The 26091-nt window shown below is 44.5% G+C and overlaps 1 long non-coding RNA gene and 1 pseudogene across 1 annotated transcript; one reads left to right on the top strand and one right to left on the bottom strand.

The window, feature by feature from the left end:
• The first annotated feature begins 632 nt into the window (after nt 1-632).
• On the top strand, nt 633-17379 carry LOC118352970 (mRNA turnover protein 4 homolog; annotated as a pseudogene).
• Nucleotides 17380-22407: 5028 nt separating this feature from the next.
• On the bottom strand, nt 22408-26080 carry LOC125754159 (uncharacterized). The gene is made up of 3 exons (XR_007407676.1): nt 25875-26080; nt 25385-25552; nt 22408-25287 (listed from the first exon to the last, which is right to left on the bottom strand). It is a non-coding gene; the product is annotated as an uncharacterized LOC125754159 (long non-coding RNA).
• Nucleotides 26081-26091: the final 11 nt, after the last annotated feature.

A 26091-nucleotide genomic window follows, 5' to 3' on the forward strand; every position in this document is an offset into this window, starting at 1 on the left:
GGCTGGTGAGCTGACTCAATATATCAGTATTGGCTAAATCTCATGAGTGCTTTTTCAACTCAAAGTCTCCATCTCCAGCAAGTCTCTCTAAACTCAAAATTATTCTCTGGGCCATGGTTAATGGATTCTCTGCATTGTGCATCACACCGGAGAATTTAATGATGTGAGGACTCTGATCTGCAGTTTCCTGGGTTTCCTTCACCCTCACCCCCTTGGCGGTTCTCCAAGAGCCTCCTCGCCCCTGCATTTCTCAGGGTAATCACAGGGGCTGGCTCTGCAGGCAGGGCTGCAAAGTCTTCTAGCTTCACAGCGGGGGCTCCTTCCAGCGTCCCCCCTTTACTACGCCCCATCTCTGGCTTTGATTTGCCTGGCGACATGTAACCCCATCTGTCCTTTCCTGTCAGTCTCTGTGATGGCGAGCCAGAAGCAGAAACAGCAGGTGAATAGTTTTGCTTCCCGTTGGGTCTCCACTTACAAAACACCTTCTACCCCGGGGCAATGGGCCCGCCCCTCTTTGTTCTTCCCCTTTCTCAAGAGCTCACAAAGATTCTTGGCTCATTCTGGTGCTGGGATCTCAGTTACCACTCTTGTTAGAAGTTTCTAGCCCCTTGGAAACACTTGCCTTTGGCAATATGCCCACTCAGAATCTAAATTTAGAGCGGATCCTCCTTGGGTCTGGGCTCAAAAACCCTCAACAGGTAACTATTTATTTATGACTCTCCTCTTTCATCTTTACATGTAACTATATAGCCAGAATTCCAATTCTTAGGACCTCTTCCTCTCTACTGTGCCTCGATGGTAGCCCCAATTTATTCTAAAACATTTGCAGCTGACTTTTCTATAATCTATGATTTCTGCACCTCTCAGCTTTCCCATGACTGGGCCATCATGGAAGCTGTTTCTTCCCTTGGTCCACAAAAGCATCAGGCATTCATTACAGCATGGCATTAATCAGGCAGTAGGATGGCAATAATGTGGTAGGCTACATAATGTCCCTCCCTCCACCCCAAAAGATATCCAGGTCCTAATCCCTGGAATCTGTGAATGTGACTTTATTTGGGGGGGGGGGGGGAAGGTCTTTGCAAATGGGATTAAATTCAATATCTCGAGATAAAGGCTTTATCCTGTATAATTGTAGTGGGCCCTAATGCCCTTACGGTTCTAAGCCACACAGTCGGTGGCACTTTGTGTTACTTTAAAAATAAAACTATCAGTTATTTTACCAGCAAAAGCTGGATTTATTTGGGAATGGCAGAGAATTGCAATGCAAAACCATTGGCAAGTCTGGAAAATAAAGGAGAGAACCCTCTTCTATAGAGAAAGACGGGGAGGTGGGCAGGGCTGTTGTAAAGAAAAAGCCCATTGGAGTAAATTTTCAGAGCTAGAAGAATAGTGGCTTTTCATTGGCTGAGCTGTGACTGTCTCTCATTGGCTGGCTGTTGCCAATGGGATAAGCAAACCTCCTTCCACCTGCTGGGAGAGTGAGTAGCATGAAGGGGCAAGGTACCTCTCTTCCTGCTGGGTGTGCAAGAGAAGACAGTGCTGGCCATGGGAGCTCCCTCTGCTGGCCTCCTGACTCTTTTCTAAATGAGGTTTCCTTTTATTGATTTTCATGTTTGTTAAAGCAACAATCAAAAACTCATACAGATGAGGAAGATGCCTTTGCTCTAGAAGCAGCGTGGCCTGTGTGCCAATTCTGACTTTGTCACTACTGGCTGAGCGACCTTGGCAAAATGCTTAACATCTATCCTCGCTGGTGTTCTAATCTGCACCACGGGAGGTGATGAAAAGGATGCGTATCTTAAAGAAAATTAGGGACTAAGTGTGGGAAGTACAAAAAATAACATCTGACATATATAATTTTTAAGGTGTTTTCTTATTGAAATGAAGACTAACAACCTTGAATTTATCAGTTAAGTGGTGACAAACTATATTCACAAGATCATTGAAATGATGCTTTGGGGCTAGATTTTATGTCTCATAATATGTTCCATGGCCTGAACTTTTACTAGGACATAACAATGACAATGACTGTTCATGATAAAAATAATAATGTAAGAAGTATAGGAATCTCTAACATATGTTAAGGACTCACTTTGGTGCCTGGCACTGCTCTACATCCTCTCATACCCCCACACCCCCCATGTCCCACCCCTGTGTGCTGTGGCACCATTTTACTCCCTGTATTTTCAGATGACATGGCTGAGGCACAGGGCAGCTCCAGGACTCACCACACATCACATGTTATGTCGAAGTTGACAGCAGGAAAAGATGGGACACAGGGCAAGTGGGCATATACTCAAGGCATCAGGAAAGCAGACAGCTGTTTAGAGAAAGAAGGATGATTTCAAGATCAGGGATTAGTGATTCAAGCAGGATAAGGATTCCAGAGGTACAGAATTCTGATTCAAATACAAATGACTCAAGAGAGGAATAAAATGGGGCGGGGAGATTCATAGAGTGTTATAACCTGAATTGTGTCCACCCCAAAATCCCTATGTTAGAGTCCTAACCCCCAGTATCTCAGAATGTTACTGTATTTGGAGATAAGGTCTTTATTTTTTTAAAGATTTTATTTATTTATTCATGAGAGACACAGAGAGAAAGGCAGAGACACAGGCAGAGGGAGAAGCAGGCTCCCTATGGGGAGCCCAATGTGGGACTCCCCTGGGAGTCCCTGGGATCACAACCTGAGCTGAAGGCAGAGCCTCAACCACTGAGCCATCCAGGCGCCCCATGGAGGTGGAATTTTTAAAGCCGTGACTAAGTTAAAAATGATCTCACATGGGTAGGCCCCAATCCAATATGCCTGATGTCCTTGTAAGAAAAGGACGTACCACGGATGTGTGCATATAAAGGAAAGGCCATGTGAAGACACGGCCACAAAATGGTCATCTGTTAGCCAAGGAGAGAAGCCTTGGGAGAAACCAACACTGTGGACCCTTTAATCTCAGACCTCCCACCTCCAGAATTATGAGAAGTAAGTGTCTGCTATTGGAGCTGCCCAGTCTGTGGGCCTGGGCTATGGCAGCTGGAACAGACTAGTGCAGAAGGTCAGGAAAAATAACTTGTGGCCTGGATGCACCCACACAACTTACTGGTGTTTACAGTCATCGTTGGGAATGTTCAGCAAGTTCCCATCTCTGAAAGTCTTACACAGGCCTAGAAGGAAGGCCATGTATTAAGAGTCTACTGTGTCGGGATCCCTGGGTGGCGCAGCGGTTTGGCGCCTGCCTTTGGCCCAGGGCGCGATCCTGGAGACCCGGGATCGAATCCCACATCGGGCTCCCGGTGCATGGAGCCTGCTTCTCCCTCTGCCTATGTCTCTGCCTCTCTCTCTCTCTCTCTCTGTGACTATCATAAATAAATAAAAATTAAAAAAAAAAAAAAAAAAAGAGTCTACTGTGTCCATGGCACTGAGCTGAGAAATGTGAGTTACCAGGAAGAGTTATCCAGAGACCCCTCCAGGGTCTGGACTTGGGCACCGCCTCCCAGGCTAACAGAACTTACTACGTGACTGATCTCTTGGTCAGGGAGATTGGGGAAATCACACTGAATGAGAAGATGCCAACACAGCAGATACAGACAAAGAATTACCATATTTTCCCAAAGACAGGGAAAAGCAAGATTCTAACCATTAGGATTACGTCTGATTCACCAGGAAAAAAAAAAAAAAAAAAAAAGGTAATATCTAGGATTAATTACCGAATGGATAGTTTTGAACCCATCAACATGGCCTCATTTCTTTCTATGGGCAGGGTGACTTCTACAGGGAATTAGTGAAATCTTACAGACCAGCTTCTGCTTCACTGTGCTTCCCATAACACTAGGGTTCCTCAAAAGGGTGACCATGAAAAAGGGATTGAATATCAAGGAACTGAGGAAGCACTCAGTTACACAAAATTAGTTTGAACAAGTTATTATTGTAAGACTTTTCAGAGCATTTGTATGCTAACACATGCAGTGCATTTTCCCAGAGAGTATAGCAGATCATTTTTCAACATTTGACGATAAGATCCTTGTTTGGAAGAAGACCCATAAATACAGATGCCAGTCAAGGAACGTAACAATGATTTAGTGATAAATATGTGGAAAAGAAGAGGAGATATAGCCTAGGCAATAATATAATTAGAAGGAATTGTGGCCAGTTGGCTCAGTCGATTAAGCATCGGACTCTTGATTTTGGCTCAGGTCATGATCTCAGAGTGGTGGGACCGAACCTCATATGGGGCTCCACGTCAGTGCAGAGTCGGCTTGCCCCTCTCCCCACTTGCTTGCTCTCTCTCTTTAAAATAAATAAGAATCTGGGGCACCTGTGTGGTTCAGTGGTTGAGCATCTGCCTTCAGCACAGGTCGTGATCCCGGGGTCCTGGGATCAAATCCTATGTCAGGTTCCCTGCCTATGTCTCTGCCTCTCTCTCTCTCTCTCTCTCTCTCTCTGTCTCTGTCTCTCATGAACAAATAAATAAGATATTTTTAATTAAACAAATAAAATAAAATAAAAATCTTTTTTAGAAAAGAAAGAAAAAGAAGGAATTGTGGCCAAAAAAGCAAATAGTTAATGACTTCACAGCATAACGAATCCACAAACACAAGTTCCGGAAGCCATTCCTTTCAAATCTGTAGATAAGACAAAACTGGGATGAGTAATGAGCATGTTAGATGAAACATTCAATAAGAATTTGACAAGCACTGGTGGGCTAAAGATAACAACATATCCTTACCAGGGGTTGTTCATTAAATTGAGGTTTCTTGGGGGATCCCTGGGTGGCGCAACGGTTTGGCGCCTGCCTTTGGCCCAGGGCGCGATCCTGGAGACCCGGGATCGAATCCCACATCGGGCTCCCGGTGCATGGAGCCTGCTTCTCCCTCTGCCTGTGTCTCTGCCTCTCTCTCTCTCTCTGTGACTATCATAAATAAATAAAAATTTTAAAAAATATATTAAAAAATAAATAAAATAAAATAAAATAAAATAAAATAAATAAATAAAAATAAATAAATTGAGGTTTCTCACAGCTGAGTGACACAAAGAAGGCAAGAATTGAAAATGAGCTGGACAGGGTATTTTATGTCAAACTCAGCCTGTGGTAGCAATGTGCAACCTGTCTAGAAAGCTAGGTGACCTGTACCTGCATTCTCCGAATCCCACCATGCAGGCCACGAGGACCACCTGCTGAGCCCTCCAAGAGCTTGACATTGGCCCATCCTTTTTTCTAGAGAAACACCAAGTGCCAACCGGTGCATCTGGGTTAAAGACATAAAGGAGTTCTTTGTAGGATTCTCACAACTTCTCTATCAATTTTAAATTATTTCAAAGTAAAAATTTGAAAGAAAAAAAAATAAAGGAAGAGGAAACCCTAAGGGTCCAGGGCCTGTGTCAGATCACATAGAGAAATCCACATTTCAGTCCTGGTACCACCATGAAAACCTGCCAGACATTGTGAAAAGGGTGGCAGGATGGGGAATGTTTTTAAAGGTAGCTGAGGGGATCCCTGGGTGGCTCAGCGGTTTAGCGCCTGCCTTTGGCCCAGGGCACGATCCTGGAGTCCTGGGATCGAGTCCCGCATCAGGCTCCCACCATGGAGCCTGCTTCTCCCTCCTCCTGTGTCTCTGCCCCTCTCTCTCTCTCTCTCTCTCTCTCTATCATAAAATAAATAAATAAATAAATCTTTAAAAAAAATAAAGGAAGCTGAGATATGATGGGGGCTGACCTTTCCTCGGCCATCTCACGGAGGGCTAATGAGAGCGCACAACAGTACAACAGGGCTCAAGGAGGCCGACCTTGGCTCTCGGAAGGAAAATATGTGTGTCCATCCCTTTGGTCTAAGAGAGAAGAAGCTGCCTAAGAAAGTGATGGTCTCCTTCTAGTACGAAGGTGACAGTCAGGACTGAACTAGGTTGCAATTTGAGGTGGATGCAATAATATCTAAGGAGTCTTCCAACCCTAACCTGGTGGGCGTCTATAAAACTATTTTAGGAGCACCTGGGTGGCTCAGTGAGTTAAGAGTTGGACTCTTGATTTTGGCTTAGATCATGATTTCAGGTCATGAGTTCAAGCCTTGCATGGGGTCCATGCTGGGTGTGGAGCATGCTTGAGATTCTCTCTCTCCCTCACCCTTTGCCCCCCCCCACACCTCTCTCTCTCTCTCTCAAAAAATAAATAATTTTTCAAAGCTATTTCAAATGCTCAGAGGAGGCAGGATTATAGATGGTATATCTCACAACTCACTGTTGGCTGCTTACTCAGGACAGGCTCACTTTATCCCATAGTTTTGTCCTAATCAAGAATAAACCCTAGAGGGCTAATACCAAAAATATAGAAATAATTTATACAACTCAGCATCAGCCAAACAAGCAATCTGATTAAAACTGGGCAGAGGGGGACGCCTGGGTGGCTCAGTGGTTGAGTGTCTGCCTTTGGCTCAAGGCATGGTGCCAGAGTCCTGGGATTGAGTCCCACATCGGGCTCCCCTCAAGAGGCCTGCTTCTCCCTCTGCCTGTGTCTCTGCCTCTCTCTCTCTCTCTGTGTCTCTCATGAATAAATAAATAAAAATTGTTTTAAAAAACTCACAGATTAAAAAAATAATAAAGTAATATGAAAAATAAAATTGGGCAGGAAAAAAAAAATTGGGCAGGAGACCTGAAAAGGCAATTTTCCAGAGAAGACAAACAAATGGCTGACAGGTGCATGAAAAGATGCTCAAGAGCACTTATCATCAGGGAAATGCAAATCAAAGCCGCAGTAAGATATCACCTCGCACCCATCAGAATGGCTAGTATCAAAAAGACAAGAAATAGCAAGGGTTGGTGAAAATATGGAGGAAAGGAAACCCTTGCACTGTTAATAGGAAAGTAAAATGGTGCAGCCACTGTGGAAAACAGTAAAGAAATGCCTCAAAAAATTAAAAATAGAATTACCACATGATCCAGTAATTTCACTACTGGGTATTGACCCAAAGGAAATGAAAACATTAATTCTCAAAGACATATGTTTATTGCAACACTATTTACAATAATCAACCTATGGAAGCAACCTACGTGTCCATTAACAGATGAATGGATAAAGAAGTTGGGATCCCTGGGTGGCGCAGTGGTTTAGCGCCTGTCTTTGGCCCAGGGTGTGATCCTGGAGACCTAGGGATCGAATCCCACGTCGGGCTCTGGTGCATGGAGCCTGCTTCTCCCTCTGCCTGTGTCTCTGCCTCTCTCTCACTCTCTCTCTGTGACTGTCATAAATTTAAAAAAAAAAAAAGAAGTTGTAGACACACACACACAATGGAATATCACTCAACTATAAAAAGGAATGAGATCTTGCCATTTGGGACAACATGGATAAACCTAGACAATATTCTGCTAAATGAAATAAGTTAGATAGAGAGAGACAAACACGATATGATTTCACTTATATGTGGAATCCAAAACAGCAAAACAAATGAACAAACAAAAAACAGAAACAGAATGATAAATACAGAGAACAAACTGGTGGTTACAGGGATTGGGGAGGGGGGAGGAATGGGTGAAATAGGTGAAGGGGATTAAGAGGTACAAGCTTCCAGTTATAAAATAAGTAGGTCCGGATGAAAAGTACAGCACCAGGAATGTAGTCAATAATATTGTACATTGACAGGTGACAACTACACTTATCATGAAACTAATATAAAATTGTATGTCAACTGTACTTCATTAAAAACAGTGATAGGGTGCCTGGATGGCTCAGTTGGTGAAGCATCTGCCTTCGGCTCAGGTCACGATCCCGGGGGTCCTGGGATAGAGTCCCGCGTAGGGCTCCCTGCTCAGTGGGGAGTCTGCTTCTCCCTCTGCCCCTCCCCCCTGCTCATGCTCTCTCACTCCCACTCTCGCTCGCTCTCTCTCAAATCTAAAAAAAAAATCTTAAAAATAATAATAATTGAGAAGAAAAAGAATATATCCCAGAATTAGAATAAAATAAGTTGTCCATGGCTCTAGATTGCAGAGGACCTCAGAGCCATACTGAGACATGATTTACAACTAGTGAAGACGGATACCAAATGATGCGCAGTTGTACTGGGTTGAATAAAGTCCCCTCAAAATTCACGTCCTCCCAAAACCTCAGAATGTGGCCTTATTTGAAAATAGTGTCTTGGCAGATGCAATTAATTAACTTAAGGTGAGGTCACACTAGATTGGGGTAGACCCTAGTACACTGCCTGGTGTCTTTGTAAGAAGAGATGCAGAGACACACACAGGGAAAAAGCCATGCGACTCTGTAAGCAGATTAGAGCAACGCGTCTATAAGTCAAGAAATGTCAAGGATAGCGAGTCACCATCAGAAACTGGAAAGAGACAGGGCACATATGCCCGGCCCATTTGGAAGAGCATGTGACTCTTGATGTCGGGGTCATGAGTTCAAACCCCACGTGAGGTGGGGAGCCTACTTAAAATCAGAAAGAAAAAAAAAAGGAAAAAGAAAGGAGGAGGAAGCAGGGAAGGATCCTCCCCCAGAGCCTTTGGAAGGAGCACAGCCCTGCCACATCTTGATTTCAGACTTCTAGTCTCTAGGACACTGAGAAAGTAAATTTCTGTCATTTTAAACCACTCAGTTTGCTGTGATTTCCCAAGGCAGCCACAGGAAACTGACACTGCAGTGAAAGGATCTATTGATTTTTCTTCTTTTTTTTTTTTTAAGATTTTATTTGAGAGAAAAGAGAGAATGAGTGGGAGGGACAGAGGGAGAGAGAGAATCCCAACCAGACTCCGCGCTGAGCAGCGGAGCCCAACGCAGGACTCGATCCCAGGACCCTGAGATCATGACCTGAGCCGGAGGCAGACACTTAATCCATTGAGCCACCCAGGTGCCCCAACGCTCTGCTGTTTTATCCTGACCAGGTATGACCTCTTTTTGGTGCTTTAAATGGGAAGGAGGGAGAACAGGAGGTCCCAGGTCACTGTATGGAACCTGATGCCACCCTCTCCTCAGCAACAGGCTTCTCTGCAAGCTAGATCCTGAATTCTCTAGTTCAGACAATGCTCAACCCAAGCCACTTCCCTGAAAAAGAAAAGGGGAAGAAAAAAAAAATCTGCCTCAAGCAACGGAGACTCCCTGCAATTTTCTCCCGGAGTCAAGTTCATATCTGTCTCCTGGCTGCCTCACGGCTCCTGTCTAGACCAAGCAGACCCCCCACCAATGCCTTTGTGTCCACGCCCATCAGAAGTCTTTGTGATCCCTGGGTGGCGCAGCGGTTTGGCGCCTGCCTTTGGCCCAGGGCGTGATCCTGGAGACCCGGGATCGAGTCCCACATCGGGCTCCCGGTGCATGGAGCCTGCTTCTCCCTCTGCCTGTGTCTCTGCCTCTCTCTCTCTCTCTCTGTGACTATCATAAATAAATAAATAAAAAATTAAAAAAAAAAAAAAAAAAAAAAAAGAAGTCTTTGTGAAACAGTCCCCTACTAGTGGGCTAGCCCTTTAAGAGCCCAGATTAACTCCCCCCCCCCACCCGTTTGTGCCTAAAAATACACCAAAAAGACTTCACAATGGGAGTAAAGCCTCCCAGCAGGAAAAATCATGGCAAGAACACACTCAAGGTTGGATTGAACAATGCTACAAAAACAGGAAACACGGGGTAGCTGTGACTCCCCTTCCTTTGGAGACCCCATTGCACACCTGCCCCAGTGGAGCAGGAAAACAGCTAATCCCTAGTTAGCAATCTCTGTGTGCAGGCCTAGTGCTAAGCATTTTCACATTTTTAGTTAGTTCCCACAACAATCCTATGGAGCAGATACTATTATTTGCCTCATCTTTTCAAAAGTTGAAACTGAAGCACAAAGAGACTAAGTAACTTTCCCAAGGTCACAGAGCAAAGAAATGACAAGTCGGGATTTGAACTTTGGTGGCCTGGCTCCAGAGTCTGCTCATACCCACCTGTGACAGGCAGGTTAAGAAGGGCACCCATGATCCCCATCTCCTGGTAAGTCACCCCTTTCAGTAATCCCCTCCTCTTGAGTATGGATGGTACCCATCACTCAACAAAATGTGACAAAGTTGATGGGATGCCACTTCCGTATTTAAATTCCAGGTGATGGTACTTTCCATTTTACTAGTAGACTCTCCTTATGGCCTTCATGGCTTATACACATTGAAGAAGCATGCAGCCATGGTAGAAAGGCCCAGGTGGCAAGGACCTGAGGGTGCCTCCAGTCAACAGCCAGCAAAGACTAGAGGCCCTTAGTCCAATGACCCTAAAGAAATGAAATTCTTGGGGTACCTGGGTGGCTCAGTGGTTGAGCCTCTGCCTTCAGCTCAGGTCATGATCCGGGGTCCTGGGATCAAGTCCCACATCGGGCTCCCCCCAGGGAGTCTGCTTCTCCCTCTGCCTGTGTCTCTGCCTCTCTCATGAATAAATAAATAAAATCTTTTAAAAAATGAAATTCTTCCAACTATATGAGCTTAAAAATGGGTTCTTCCCCAGTTGACTTTGGCCCTGGCTGACACCTTGAGAAGCCTTAAACAGAGAAACCAGCTAAGCTGGACTGAATTCCTCATCCATAGAAACTATGACATAATAAATGTTGTTTGAAGCTTTTAGGTGTGGGGTTATTTGTTATGCAGCAATAGATAGCTAATACAGCCTCCTGGGATTGAGTCCCAGTTTAAGTCCCAGCTTAAGTCCCAGTTTAAGTTCCAGTTTAAGTCCCAGCTTAAGTCCCAGCTTAAGTCCTAAGCTTAGCCATGAACCCACTGACCATGCACCATCCCAGGTTTCAAGTTCTCATCAAATTCAGTGAGACATGAGCCAGTCTCATTCACTCAACAACTGTTTACTTAGTAACCACTTAGTGCCAGGGAGAAGTTATTGTGAGCTGTGACATTGGTCTTGCTCTGTGCTTGGACTGAAACCTACCCCCCACTCCCACCCTGGGCCTCCAGCTTGCAGGGAGCAGATCATGGGACTCCTCCACCTCCACAATCCTGAGATAATTCTTACAACAAATCTGCTTGGTTCCATTTCTCTACAGAACTCTAACACAGTAGACAAGAACCATACGTAAATAGGTCATATGACAGATCACAGTAAATTCCAGGCAGGAGAAAGCAATTGCAGAATGTGCTATGTTGGTTGCATCACAAACACTTGGGCCCTACTTTCAAGATAAGATATTCAAAGAGCCTTGTTTTTCAAAAAATTCTAAGACTAAGGACACACACACCAAAAAATCCAAGCAAAAATGATCAGCTAGAGCCAATAACCTGGCCAGAGATCCTCATGTAATGGACAAAAGCTGGTCAAAAAACCATAAAGAGCCTATTGACCTTGGACGGAATCTTCTGGATGATAGCCACAGCTTCTGTCCCTGATTCTGAGCCTTCAACTCTTAATCTGTATTGGTCACCTGTCTGGTCAGCAAAGATCACTCTGCCTCTCCAAGTCAGGCAAAGGATCAGTCTATAAGTCAAGGACCTATCAGGGAAGAGATGGCACCCTCCAATGGAGTGACTGAGAAGCATGGAGTGAAGGTACTATTGATAGAGGGGTGGGCAGGGTTGACCAACGGGGAAAAATACAGTAGCAAGAGGCTAGCATGGGGGGCTGACTAGGTCAGGCCTGAAGGAGAGGGGGAGGATCACTTTCTCCACAGAGAGCTGGGGACAGCGACAGGGTATACAACCTCTTGAGGGACACAGACAACTCACAGCAACTCCTCTGGAAAGGAGCCCACCTCCCTGTTCCCCCACCCTCAGATCTCAGGCCGATGCCTGCCACTGACAAAACCCAATCAAAGACAGGGGTAAAGGACTCCGTTGATGCACCTTAATACAACGAGTCTCCCAAAGCACCCAGAACATGGACCAGGGCAGCTGAGGAGACAGTGGATCCGGGGAGGCAAAGGGAAGGCCTCCAGAACCCCAGGGAAGCAAAATGCAAAAGAGAGAATAAGAGGAAGAGCAAAGATAATGAGGAAGCAAATTTAGATCCATTACATTTGGTATTTTTCCAAAAAGGTTTTTTCAGGATTTCCTACCAAATATTTGGTAATCTTTATATTCATGTGTATCAGATTTTTAAGATGCTTAAAGCATTTAAAAGTGTCTCATGGGACACCTGGGTGGATCAGTGGTTGAGCTTCTGCCTTTGGCTCAGGACGTGACCCTGGAGTCCCGGGACCGAGTCCCGCATCTGGGTCCCTGCATGGAGCCTGCTTCTCCCTCTGACTGTGTCTCTGCCATTCTCTCTGTGTCTTTCATGAATGAATAAATAAAATATTTTTTAAAAAATAAAAATAAAAGTGTCTCATAATGTGGCTCACAATTTCCATCAAGTTTTCATTTGGAAGAGCTTAATTGCTTAAGTTTTTCTCATTCTTCAAGTGTTTGGGGAACTCTAATCTGTAAAACTCATCTTTTCATATAATAAAAGCAGAATGTGAAGATTTTATCATTAACTGCTTCAGAACAAGTAACAATTTCAGGTGGGTTCCTGGAAGTGTACAAAAGCCCCTTGGACATAAAAGTTAATTATTAAAAGGGGGTAAGTCCAGTGTCACTGTGAGCTGCGGGGAAGTAAGCTCTGGGTGATCTTGCACCTCTTCTTCCTCATGGTCACCTGTTGATCCTGTCCTGAGTTGACCCCAGAGTCCAGTTCTAAACTTCAGATTTTCTTAATTTGAGGGTTTTTTTCTTGGGTGGGGGTGGGTGGGTGTTGGGTTGGGTAGAAGAACTAGAGCTTTCAAGAGTCTCAAAGGTAATAAAAAGTCAAATAACCCAACTGAAAAATGGGCAAAGAATCGGTATAGACATTCCTCCAAAGAAGATACACAAATGGCCAAGAGGCACATGAAAAGTTACTCAGAAAAGAAAAGAAAAAGAAGGGGCAGCCCCGGTGGCGCAGCGGTTTAGTGCTGCCTGCAGCCTGGGGTGTGATCCTGGAGACCCGGGATCGATTCCCACATCGGGCTTCCTGCATGGAGCCTGCTTCTCGCTCTGCCTGTGTCTCTGCCTCTCTCTTCGCTCTCTCTGAATGAATGAATGAATAAATCTTAAAAAAAAAAAAGAAAATAATAAAGAAAAGTTACTCAGTAGCCATCAGGGGAAGGAAATTCACACCACAATGAGATTCCACGCTACACGCTAGGATGCTATAATGAAAGAGACCTCTAATAAGTGTTCAAAAAGATACAGAAAAATCAAGCCCCATTTATCGCTGGTGAGATTGTAAAATAGGCGGCCACTTCAGAAAAGTCTGGCAGTTCCTCTAAAGGTTAAACAGGAGCACCTGGATGGCTCAGTGGTTGACCATCTGCCATCGGCTCAGGTTGAGGTTGTGATCCCCGGGTTCTGGGATCAAGTTCCACATCAGGCTCCCCACCCAGGGAGCCTGCTTCTCCCTCTGCCTCTCTCTGTGTGTCTCTCATGAACAAATAAATACAATCTTTACAAAATAAAAATAAAATGCAAAATTCGTGGCTGAGATTCTTTCTCAGGCTGTCTCTCGGCCACCTTATCTCCATAAAAGAGGGAGAGAGAAAACCCTAATACAAGGTAGACTCCTGTGATAAAGACAGAAGCAAAGGGACATGGGCCTCTTTCTCTCTCCAGCATCAGGAAAGGGTCCCAACCGAGGCCATAACATGTGCGGATTCACCCTTTTGCCCTCACAGGTGCGGACAGCCCAACCTGTTCACCCACAGACCTTCAGAGCACACTGGGGAGCCACCCTGACCAGAGACCTTCAGTTGTCTGGGAGGTGCTAGGGTTAGCCTGCCAAAGGGCCCCAAAGAGAAAGAAGAGGGAGGGAAAGTTCCCTCCCCAGGGCAAAATGGGAAATCCCTCACATTTTTGGGTGAGGGCAATCCAGGTGGTTCCCCGGGGCTTCAGATCTTCACCAACGAGGCACCTTGGCCAGAGGTCGGAGGTTGGCGGGTCCCCAAGGAGCCTGAGAAGTACAGTCCTCCAAAGAAATGTCCTGAAAATTTCCAAGAGAATATACAGGGAGCACCCAGGGCCAGCAAAGGCTCTCACCATGCAGGGCCTACCAAATTAGGGGATGGCTACAAAGTCTCCCCATATGGGTCACCAAATGTGGGGTTCCCCCAGTTGGACAGGGGCCACCAAATTTGGAGTGACCCAACAACTTGGTGGAAGCCGGCAGCACAGGCAAAGAATTCGCCCAAGGATCCCTGGGTGGCTCAATGGTTTAGCACCTGCCTTCAACCCAGGGCGTGATCCTGGAGTCCTGGGGTCGAGTCCTGCATCAGGCTCCCTGCGTGGAGCCTGCTTCTCCCTCTGCCTGTGTCTCTGCCCCTCTCTCTCTCTCTCTCTGTGTCTCTCATGAATAAATAAATGAAATCTTAAAAAAAAAAAAAAAAAAAAAAAGAATTCGCCCCAGACAGAGCAAAGAAGGCAGAAGTTTATTGAATATCCTGCCAGGAAGCAGCGGGCAGGATAGCGAAGTAGAGACCATGGGCCATATGAAATATGTTCATTTACAATGTAGTGAGCATATTCAATTTTGAAGAACAAATGTAACTTATTGTGTATTTGTCATCAAATAAATTACATTTCTGAGAACCTGGGGGGCTCGGTCGGTTAAGCATTCAGCTCTTGGTTTCAGCTCAGATCATGATCTCAGGGTCATGGAACCGAGTCCTGCATTGTTCTCCGTGCTGGGATTGCTGAGGCAATCTCTCTTTCCCTCTTCTTCTGCTCCTCCCACCACTGCCTCCTCCATTCATGCACACTCTTTGAGGGCTTCCCCCCCACCCCCCGCTCTCAAATAAATAAATAAGGATGCCTGGGTGGCTCAGTGTTTGAGCATCTGCCTTTGGCTGAGGTCATCATCCCAGGGTCCCAAGATCCAGTCCCACATTGGGCCTGCTTCTCTCTCAGCCTGTGTCTCTGCCTCTCTGTGTCTCTCATGAATAAATAAATAAAATCTTAAAAAAAAAAATACCATTCCTCGATAAAGCCCTATCTTTCTTCTCCTCCCCTCCTCCTCCTTCACTACAAGTGAACCTAAGGAGATCTGTAACAGAGGCTACAGGAAAATGGCCCATGTGGTGTAAGCGATAATGAACTTGACCCACCCACCTAACAATGTCTCATACAAAATAAGCTCTAAATTTCTTTTTCATATCTTGCTCTTCAACACAGCCACTGAATGCCACAGTGTTTATATCATAAAACTGTATTGTATTTCATGATAAGAGTTTATGGAGACAACTTTTGCTCTGCTCCTTACAGCTCAGGGGCTGCTTTTTGCTTCTCCTGGCCTCTTTTCTCACCAGCCCTCTCCTCTCCAAGCCAACTTGCCCTTGCTTTCCCACTCCTCCTCTCTGACCTGCCCAGACCCTGGACCCTCCAGGTCTCTACCATGTAGTTGGGCTTTGCTGGTGATCCTCCTGGCTCCCAACCGCTGGCCACCCAGCTGACAGCTTTCCCTTTTCATCTCTCAACCCTCTCCTGGCATCAGTACCCAGAGAATTTCCCAGAAACTCCTCAGAAGACCTTCTTGATTCTGGCAAATATGGTGCAAATGCATCAGAATTAAGGAAGAGAGCAGAACTTTTCTTTCAAGACCTGTCACTTTACGTGTGTAAAAAGTGTCCTGAAAGAGGAGACACTTCATAACTTTTGACAGAATCTGTACTGTATTTGCAATATGATTTGGATGTGCTAATTGTTACAACTGAAAAGAATGAGATTGCTCATCTGTGTTTAAAATTAAACATAGAGGGGGGAACACTTGGGTGGCTCAGTGATTGAGCATCTGCCTTTGGTTCAGGTTGTGATCTTGGGGTCCTAGGATTGAGTCTCACATCGGGCTCCCCAGAGGGAGTCTGCTTCTCCCTCTGCCTGTGTCTCTGCCTCTCCTCTGTGTCTCTCGTGAATAAATAAATAAAATATTTAAAATAAATAAATAAAATTAAGTGGAGGGGGAAACAACACAAAAATTAAATTAAATTAAGTTAAATTAAATTAAATTAAATTAAATTAGGGGGCGTATGGCTGGCTCAGTTGGTAGAGCACATGATTTAATCTTGGTGTTGTCAGTCTGAGGCCCATATTGGGTGAAGAGATTATTTAAAAACAAAATCTTTTTTATTTATTATTATTTTTTTTTCAAAATCTTTTTTAAAAAAGATTAAGTTAAATGATGCAGATCACCTTCCACGGCATCTGCCTGCAGTTCTGTGCCCAAATCAGATCACAACAAGAAAGTTTCCTTAACCAAAACTGCCAAGAAAGGCTTAGAACTGAAACGGAACCTGATAGAAGAGCTTCGGAAATGTGTGGACATGTACAAAAATACCTTTTCATCTTCTCCGTGGCCAATGTGAAGAAAGCCAGTTGAAAGACATCTAGAATGCCTGGAAGCACAGCTGGATGTTCTTTGGCAAAAACAAAGCGATGACGGTGGCCTTAGGTGGAAGCCCATTTAACGACTACAAAGACAACCTGCATCAGGTCAGCAAGAAGTTGAGGGGTGAAGTCAGTCTCCACTTCACCAACCGAACTAAGGAGGAAGTGAATGGGTGGTTCACGAAACACATGGAAATGGACTTCACTAGAGCTGGAAACCAAGTAACACTCACCATGAGCCTGGACTGGGGGCCCCTGGAGCAGTCCCCCCAGTCCCCATGGAGCCACAGCAGAGAGATGTGCTCTCAGGAGAGGTGTGGTGACCCTGCTGTCCAACTAGGAGGTGTGCAAGGAGGGCTGTGTGCTGACCCCAAAGCAGGCTCGCATGCCGAAGCTTTTTGGGTGTGAGATGACTGAATTCAAGGTAACCATCAAGAACACATGGGATGCACAGTCCAGAAGGTTCCAGCAGACAGATGGGAGATGACTTGCCCAAGAACATGATTAAGTCTGCAGAAGAACGAGAAGGGAAAGACAACAGCTGACAGGCGCTCAAGGCCAGGATGTGTGAGACCACCAACCTCACTGGGAGAGAAGCTGTCTAGCTATTTATTTTGCTGTGAATTCAGACAAGGGAGGGTGAGAGGGGCAGACTGCAGAGTGGCTCCCTGGATGACAAAGAGGACTTTTTCTAGAAAAAAGGCCTTAGCTTTGGGCTTTTGTTTGGATTCCCAGGATTCTCTTTTGTTTACCTGGGGCCAACTTCCAGCACTAGCTCCTTCATGAGGTCTGGGGATGTGGAGCTGCCACCAGAGCCAGGGCTCTCCTCTCCCCTGGCCCTCTGTACCCTCCAACTGGAAACAAGGGTTTGCATTTCCCCAGAAATATGCAAACCCTGGCTGCCCTCCCTACTCCTTTCTTTCTCTCTTTCCTCTCCCTACCCCACGTCCCCCCTTACCCCCTTCCTCCCTCCTAAACCACGGCCAAGAGTCTTAGAGATGACGAGAAGGTAGGATGCTTTCACTAAGACAAGAGTAAGCCACTGCTGAAACCCAGAGAGGATATTACAACCATTCCACAGCAAAAAATATAAAAAAATAAAATAAAATAAATAAAATAAAATAAAATAAAATAAAATAAATAAAATAAAATAAAAATTAAAAATTAGATGAAGTTGATTAATATTTTACTAGGTTAAGAGAACTGCTAATGTTGAATATGCTAGCCCAAGGGTAACTATATAAGTAGAAAACTCTAAATAGCTTTCATCACCAATAAAAGACCTTGACAGTCAACTAGCTATAATACAATTACATGAAAACTGTACAGATCGTATCAGAAGGTTCCATGAAAGGAACAGACTGTAAATTATGATCATCTAAGCTAGGGGGGAGAAAAACATCGATTCCTTGTTCTTAAAGTATATTCCCTGGACAGTAACAATCACCTGGAAACTTACTAGAAATGCAAACTCTGGGCCCACTCAGACCAAGTGGATGGGAGACTATGGGTGAGGACTGTATTTTAATGTTTTTCCAAGCCCTCGGGTGATCTTAATGCACACCAACATCGGAGAATCACTGCCTGAAAAGTGCCTAAGTTGTTAATTGACTATCACATCTGCAGATTTTTGCATTCCTGTGGCTTTCTGTTCTTGCAGGAGCAGAAAATTACCTTATTTGGTAGATATAAACAGATAAGAAACCCCAATATCAGAGAAGAGATTCTTTGTGACAGCTGGAGCCTACATTTCAACTCGTCTCAGAGATTTGTATTCACTGTGGTTTAACAGTCTGAGTAAGAGACAACTCTGCCACATGCTGGGTGTCTGAATTCTTCCTGCCAGAGTGGGATCGAACACAGTATGAGAAGCACAGGTGTGGGAATTTGCTCCTCTTTATCAATCTCTCTACTGAATTTTTAGAGAGAGAAGAAGAGTAGGGCTTTCGGTGTAAGAAGCTATGGGAAGGGTGTCAACCTTTGATCCATATCATCACTGGTCTTAATGGGACCCCTCTCCCCTGCCAAGAAGATCCTGAGATGACAACTGAGAGCATGTGGTTTTTTGGGGAGGTGCAGGACAGTACCAAAGCAGAGGGGAAGTGATACATGGAAGGAAAGACTTCCAACAAGCCAGCTATCAAAGTGCATGGTAAATCTTAACCCCATGGAGACGCAGAAGGAAATGGTATAGAGCACATTCCTCAGAAGTATACAGGCCAGGGGTGCCTGGGTGGCTCAGTCAGTTAAACGTCTGCTTCTTGATTTCAGCCCAGGTCATGATCTCAGGGTGGTGAGATCAAGCCCTGCGTTGGGCTCTACACTCAGCACGGAGTCTGCTTGAGATTCTCTCTCCCTCTCCCTCTCCCTCTCCCCCTCCCCCCACTCACACATGTGCACACCCTCTAAATAAATAAATAAGTAAAATATTTTAAAAATGAAATATGCTGGCCAGTATAGGCAGCTGGGGCACTTATACCTCCACATCTCATTCCTAAGATTCCAAAGGCCCACATCCAAAAAAGGTACAGGTGCTGGCCACAAAAAAAAAAAAAAGCAGGCTGCTGGACCCAGACAAGTAAAGGGGATGCCAGGTGCCATGGATTGGTCACCTGTAGCATTAGTATATGCAAAGCCAAATGATAAAGTCTGGTCCAGGTCCAAAAATTGGAAAATGAGGACTGGGTCACTGCTTAGGATGGAGATTATCTGGGTTCATTCCTGAAGCAGCAAATAAGCTTTGCAAATGATCAAAATGAGGTAAGAAACAGATGGGTACACATGGCTCACCACTGCTTCCCTTTTACCTCAAGCTCACAATTCTGTGGTCTCAGCAGTTGTACTGAGAAGACTCTTCTTTCGTGGGTTCATAAACTCTTATTTGCCTCTAACACACAACAACTTATCTTATAAATAAGACACCATCAGTTATGGTGCCCAAGAAAACAGCCTTTGGCCTTTTCAATATAAATGGACAGTAAAAGATTACCAGACAATGAGAAAAACTAGCAAAACTAGCAACATAAGGGGGAAAGACAAAAATAAGCAAACAGAACAAATTGCCTCTTGAAGAAAAAGAATGTTGGAAAGATGAGAATGTCAGAAAAAAACAAATTCTAAAAGGTTTGACATGTTAGAGCATCCATAAAACAAAGACAGGATGCTATTTTTTTTTTTTTTTTGAAAGAAGAACAATAAAGGAGGCCCCTGGGTGGTTTAGTTGGTTAAGAATCTGCCTTCAGCTCAGCTCATGATCTCAGGTTCCTGGGATCAAGCCCCAAGTCGGGCTCCTTGCTCAGTCCCTCTGTTTCTGTGATCTCTCTCTCTCTCTCTCTCTTTCTCTCAAATAAATAGATAAAATCTTTAAAAAAAGAATAATAAAGTGCTTTTGAAAATTAAACACATAAATTGCAGAAATAAATATTTCATTAGAAATCAAGTAAATCCTTCAGAACCAAGAGTGAAAGTACAAAGAGATAAAAACTACAGAGAACAGAAAAGAGATATCAAGGGTGAATCCAGGAAGTACAACTTTTACTAATGAGGAAAAAGCAGAAAAAAATGGAGAGGAAAAAGTATCTAAAACAAAACAAAACAGTACAATTTGGGGGCTTCTGCTTCTGGCTATGATGATGGAGTAATGCAGACCAGATTTACTCTGCTGCCTGAAACTACCAATAAACAAAAAGACAAAATATATTTTAGATACATATTAGAAAATAGGTATTTCAGGACAATACTCCCTGAGAGAAGAAAAACAAATGAGATAAGCTCTGTAATTGCATAAACTGACTTCCTGGAGATAATTTCCAGCCCTCAGCACAGAGAGGAGGAACCCAGAGCCCTGTGAATTGAGGATATGGAACTAGGAGCCCCAGAAAGCTGAGGCAGTTAAATCTGACAGGGAGAAGAGAATGCTGCACAGAGAAAGAAAGCTCTGGAGGTCTGAAAAGGGTCTCCCTGAAATATCTGGCTAAGTACTGATCAGAGCAAGTGTCAGGAAGAAACTTGAAGCTAAGGAAAAAACCACTCCCCCAAAAAACAAAGGGACCAATTCTTAGGGCTCATACAGGCTGGGAACAGTTCACCAGCCAGTGTGGAAAACCTCATAATTCATGGGGCATCGGGAAGAGTACTCAGGAGTATATCAACAGGGCAAATTTCACCCCACATTAAACATTTCTCTAGCACCATCTAACAAAAGCAAGCCTCAAAAGGACAAAACTATTTCCTGGTGACCAAACTGCATCCCAGAACAAAACTCAGGCATATTTATAGAAATACAAAAATTTCTAGCACTCAATAATGAAAAATTTACATTGTCTGTCATGCAATCAAAAATTACCAGGCATACAAAGAGGCATGGAAAATACAACCCATAATGAGAAGGAAAATAAATCAATACAAACAATAAATAGAATTAGCAAATTAGGATATTAAAACTTATTAAAACCATATTTCAAAAAAAATTTTTAAACCGTATTTCATATGTTCAAGAAGGTAGAGAAAAGCGTTAGTTGGGGACCCCAACACTCAGAGGCTCCTCTTCCCCACCTCCCCTGTTTTCGGAGTGTGGGTATGCTTGCCCAGAGGCTGATCCCAAGACACAGCCTTGAGATGGTGATACAGTGTCAGGAACACCTGCATCGTGTGTGTGTGTGTGTGTGTGTGTGTGTGTCTTTTATCAACTTTCAAGATTTGGTGTTAGGGCAGGTGTGGGGATCCATTTGTCCTGCTACTGCCAGAGCCAAGCATCAGGTATAAATTCTCTTTGTTTATGAAAACTTCCACCTACCAGGCTGGAGTGGTCTGCCTCTTTCTTGGGTTTCTCCCTGCCATCGGTGTACTGGGACCCAGTTTCAGAGCAGACCCGGAAAGCTCTGGGGGAGGGGGGCTGTGAACCGACAGCTGTGCACCAAGTCTAGTGTGGGGAGGGCAGGTGACACCTGCCAGGCAAAGCTTTGGAATTGCTTGTAGTCGGGACTGAAAGATCACACATAAGGATTTGGACTTGGAAGTGGACTTCTCATATGGGGAGCAAAATAACAGAGACTACATCCAGCACATTGATAGATGTAAAATCTGGCTATCAGAAGCCAGATCAAGGCCAAAGACAATTTGGGGAGCCATCAGCATAAATGACAGCTAATGAACTCATACAGGGGAGGAGACCATGAGGGGATATCACTTAACATGAGAAGAAAGGGGGCTAAGACAAAGCAGCGAGTGACACTAACATTTAAGTGCCCAGCAGTGGAGTGGGTTTGCAATGGAGATTGAGAAGAAAGCCCAGAGAAGTAGAAGGAAAGGCCAATGACAGAAATCATGAGACCCAAAGAAGAGAACAGGGTGGGGTAGGGGGTAGCTGGGTGGCTCAGTCGGTTAAGCAGCCAACTGTTGGTTTCACCTCATGTCATGATCTCATGGTCATGGGATCGAGTCCTGCATCCAGTGCATGGAGTCTGCTTCATATTCTTGCTCCCACTCCCTCTCCCTCTCCCTCCAGGTCATATTCTCTCTCTCTCTCTCTCTCTCTCTCTCTCTCTCTCTCTCTCCCTCCCTCCCTCCCTCCTCTCTCAAATAAATAAAGAAAATCTTTGGAGGGGGAAGAAATCTTGGGGAACAAGGAATGAGATTTACTAAATGCTTTTGAGAAGTGAAGTATGACAAAGGCTACAGAGTCTAATGAGTTTGAATACTAGCAATTAGCTGGTGTCTTGGTGAGAATGGGGCAAGCACAATGGTGGGGGCACAAAGCCAGACTCAGGAATACCCAGGCAGTGAAGAAACACAGATAGGTATGGATGAATGTAGCTAAATCTGGCTATGAGCGGTAGGGCAAAGGACAGCTTCTGGAGAGAGTGAAGGACATGCCTTTTTAAGATGGGAGAGACTTGAGTGTGTTTCATTGTTCATAAGAAGGGACCAAAGAGAGAAGATCAAGTCATGGGGGAAGGGAAAAAGAATCAATGGAAAGCCATCCCTAAAGGGGAGTTGCTTACAGATCCAGATGGGTAGATTATTGTTTGACCAAAGGAAAAATGGGTTCTCAGCAATAGAAGGAAAGAAAGAAGGGTTGTAGGTCCAAGGGATTTTGAGATTTGGGTGGTAGCAAGCTGAAGTCTGATCCGTTGACTGCTTTCATTTTCCGAGAAAGAAAGGAATGGGAGGGAGAACATTTGTTGAGGATGACAGGTGGTAGGGCAGAGATTTACAGTGAGTACAGAAGGTTTTAAATTTCAGCCCAGTTGAAGTCAGGGAATGAAATTTTGCTTGTTGGGGCCATGTGATCCTTCTGGTTTTCTCTGGCAGAACTAGATCTTCCCCTGAGCTTTTCTGAAGCAGAAAAAACAACAACCACAATGGTTGGTGGTGGGGCAGGGAAATAGTAATATTTATTGAGCACCATGTGCCAGACACTGGACTAGACTCTACATGCATTAATTACCTCAATCCTCATGCCACCTCTATGACATACCAACATTTATGGTCCCCATAAGAAAACAAGATGAAATAACTTGCTCAGAGTCCCAGAGCGACAGAGTGGGGAGACCAACCCAAGGCAAGTGAGCCCCAGAGCTCACCGTGTTAACCACTAACTCCAACTCTGTTTCAGGGGTACATAGTTACCAGCTGGGAAGGGCAAGGCTGTCCTTCATGGCATCACATACAAAGTGACAGGTGTCTTTCTCTCCCTGGATGCAGTCACTATGCAGGCAGTCTATTTAACTCTTACCTCAAGCCACCCTGAACACAAGCCTTCAAATATGACATTCCCTTTGCTGGAACACTGTTCCCTGTTCTTTCCCTGCCTCCTACTTATCCACTCAGTCTCCACTTAAACACCCCCTGCTCCAGGTCGCCTGTTGAAATCCAACCCCTCACAACCAAACTAGTTGAATGTTCCAGTGTTTGTGTGTGTGTGTGTGTTTAATGTAACTGTCTGCCTGCTGGGATAAGAAAAGGAATCAAACATTAAGGAGAAAGGCACTTCTGAAGATTCCAGAGCAGGGCTACTCAGATTCCTCCCGGTCCATCCTGGAGCTAACGTTTGTACATCCTAAAAGTTTGTTCCACTGTTGTGCAGCCAGTCACTGCTCAGAGAGGTTGCTATACCAACTTCTCCGGCCAAAGTAAATTCATTCTTCTGGAAGGTCCTAGAGCAGCAGTTCCTAAACTGGAGTACACCCACTCTGGGGTTTGTGTTGGAATAAAGGGCCTACTGGGGTATAAGGAAATTCTATCTGCCTTGTCAAATAAGTTAAATCTTACCAATATTTGATATGTTGTCTAGCACTAGCACTTTCACTTAGACCAGATATCAGAGAGCCATATGTCACATTCAGTGATGTCCAACATACCTGAAAACAGGGTGGGAGTTCCACAAAGTGGAAATGTGCAGTGATGGTATCCACTTTTGAAGTTTGTGACTATGTCTGGCTGTTTAGTTAGCCTGATTGTGTGTACAGATTGATTACATTTGCTAGTTTTAACTAACTTAAACTAATGCTGCAGAATGATTCCTACAAACTGGGAATTAAAGATACTGCTGCTAATATAAGTGAGTAAGATAACATCAGAAATGCTCATTCCATTGCTGGTATGAATTTTTTTTCTCACCACATAATGTTATAAAAACAATGACAATCTGATCAAATCCTTAAAAGAGTAAAAAAAAAAAAAATCATCACAGACTATCTGAAAAATGTTTTTACCCTAATTGTTATTGGCCACTCATCTTGTCCTAAGCAGCTTACCTAAGGGAGACCATAGAAGGAAACCTCTACAAGTACTGAAAGAGTGCATTTAAGTCTCATGTGATATCTATTCACTTCCGTGTTTTAAAAATTTCACAATTGATGACAATGGTTAGAAGCTGCTTTCAATGTTTTTATTTAACACCCAAAAACAAAAAGTTGCACGTCCTAAGGAAATAATTGTTCTGCTTGCAACTATGTGATAATAAACTAAGCATATCCCTTTGTCAGTAAATGCTATCCCTCCCCCTGTAGAGAAAATGTGGCTGAAGATCTGAAGAAATAAGAGTTAAACTTCAAGGGGCACCTGAGTGGCTCAGTGGTTGAGTGTCTGCCTTTGGCTCAGGTCATGATCCCGGGGTCCTGGGATCCAGGCCCACATCTGGCTCCACGCAGGGAGCCTGCTTGTCCCTCTGCCTATGTCTCTGCCTCTCTCTGTGTGTCTCTTATGAATAAATAAAATCTTAAAAAGAAAAAAATGAAGCATAAACTCCTTTAAAACTGCTTATTATGAGCAAAAAACGATATAGGCATACACTACATAGAACTCTTCCATTTTAAAATACATCTGGATTATTTCCATGTGGATGTGATTTTTGTTGCCAAAAGTGCTGTGTGTGTCTGTAAAAAACTCGACCTTGCCATTAAAGAAGGGGGAGGGGCTGCCAACATATTTTTAAGTATTTCACATGGAAAATTCCCATCCATGAACTCTTTGGGGCCCACGTTCTAAACACAGAAGTGCAAACTATTCCCAGTAGTTTGCAAAAGCAACTTTTGGACAGCAGGAAATGGAAATTTCAATTAAAACCATCAGCCAAAAAGTTGTTGGAAAATCTTTTAAAATATGTACAATTTACTAAGTGCAACCAGGAATTTCCTTTTTCCATTCGACCCACATATTCTCATAGGATAGTCTTCCTTCTATCATATTGTTAAGGCACCGGCAAACCCAGAATTAAACCTAAAATTTGTTGAATAACAAAATAATAAGCCAATGTTTAAAAAAAAAATTATGAGGCCTGGGGCCCCTGGGTGGCTGAGGGCGTTAAGCACCTAACTCTTGATTTCTGCTCAGGTCAATATTTCAGGGATCCTTCCATGGAGCCTGTCCTCGGGATCTGTACTGAGGGTGGGCCTGCTTGAGAGCCTCTGTTCCTGGATGTCTGCCCCTCCCCCCTACACGTGCTGTCAATTTCTAAAAATAAATAAAAATAATGAGGCCTAACATCATTATTCACCAAACATCATTTTTTCACTTAAAATGAGTGAATCTCACGATATATAAATTATACCTCGGGGATCCCTGAGTGGCTCAGCGGTTTAGCGGCTGCCTTCGGCCCAGAGCATGATCGTGGAGTCCCGGGATCGAGTCCCACGTCGGGCTCCCTGCATGGAGCCTGCTTCTCCTTCTGCCTGTGTCTCGGCCTCTCTCTGTGTGTCTCTCATGAATAAATAAAATCCTTAAAAAAAAATAAATAAATAAATAAATCATACCCCAAAGTTGTTTATAAGGCAAAAACCCAAGTGCCTTGTTCTCTACAAATACCCATTTTATGACGATCGGTAATTAATATTGTTTAGTTGTAATTAACAGCTAAGCACGATTGCTTGTTTCATCTCATCCTTTCTTTTTGCGTATTTCAATACCATCCATAATCTATGATTCGGGCATTTAAAGAACGATCTGGAGGGTGGACCCCAACTGTTTACTGACACGGGCAAGGGACCCTAACTGCTTGAGCTCTGGAGACCGTCGAGACTCTCCACCGGTCCCGTGCGCACCTCGGGCAGGTCGCCCCGGCAGCCAGGGCCCCGGCCGCTCTGGCCCTTGCTCACGGCGCTCTGCACCCAGGAATCCGCCTGGCGGCTCGCGGCTTCCTCACCGCCGCCCCTCCGTGTCCGCGACCGCGCGGGGGAGCGAGGCCGGGCAGCGCGCGCCCGGCTCCCGCCGGGTCAAGGCGTTCCGCTGGGCGTGGCCTTGCTGGAAGGGGGCGGGCGG

This window comes from Canis lupus, chromosome 31, assembly GCF_003254725.2.
Source record: "Canis lupus dingo isolate Sandy chromosome 31, ASM325472v2, whole genome shotgun sequence".
NCBI lineage: Eukaryota > Metazoa > Chordata > Mammalia > Carnivora > Canidae > Canis > Canis lupus.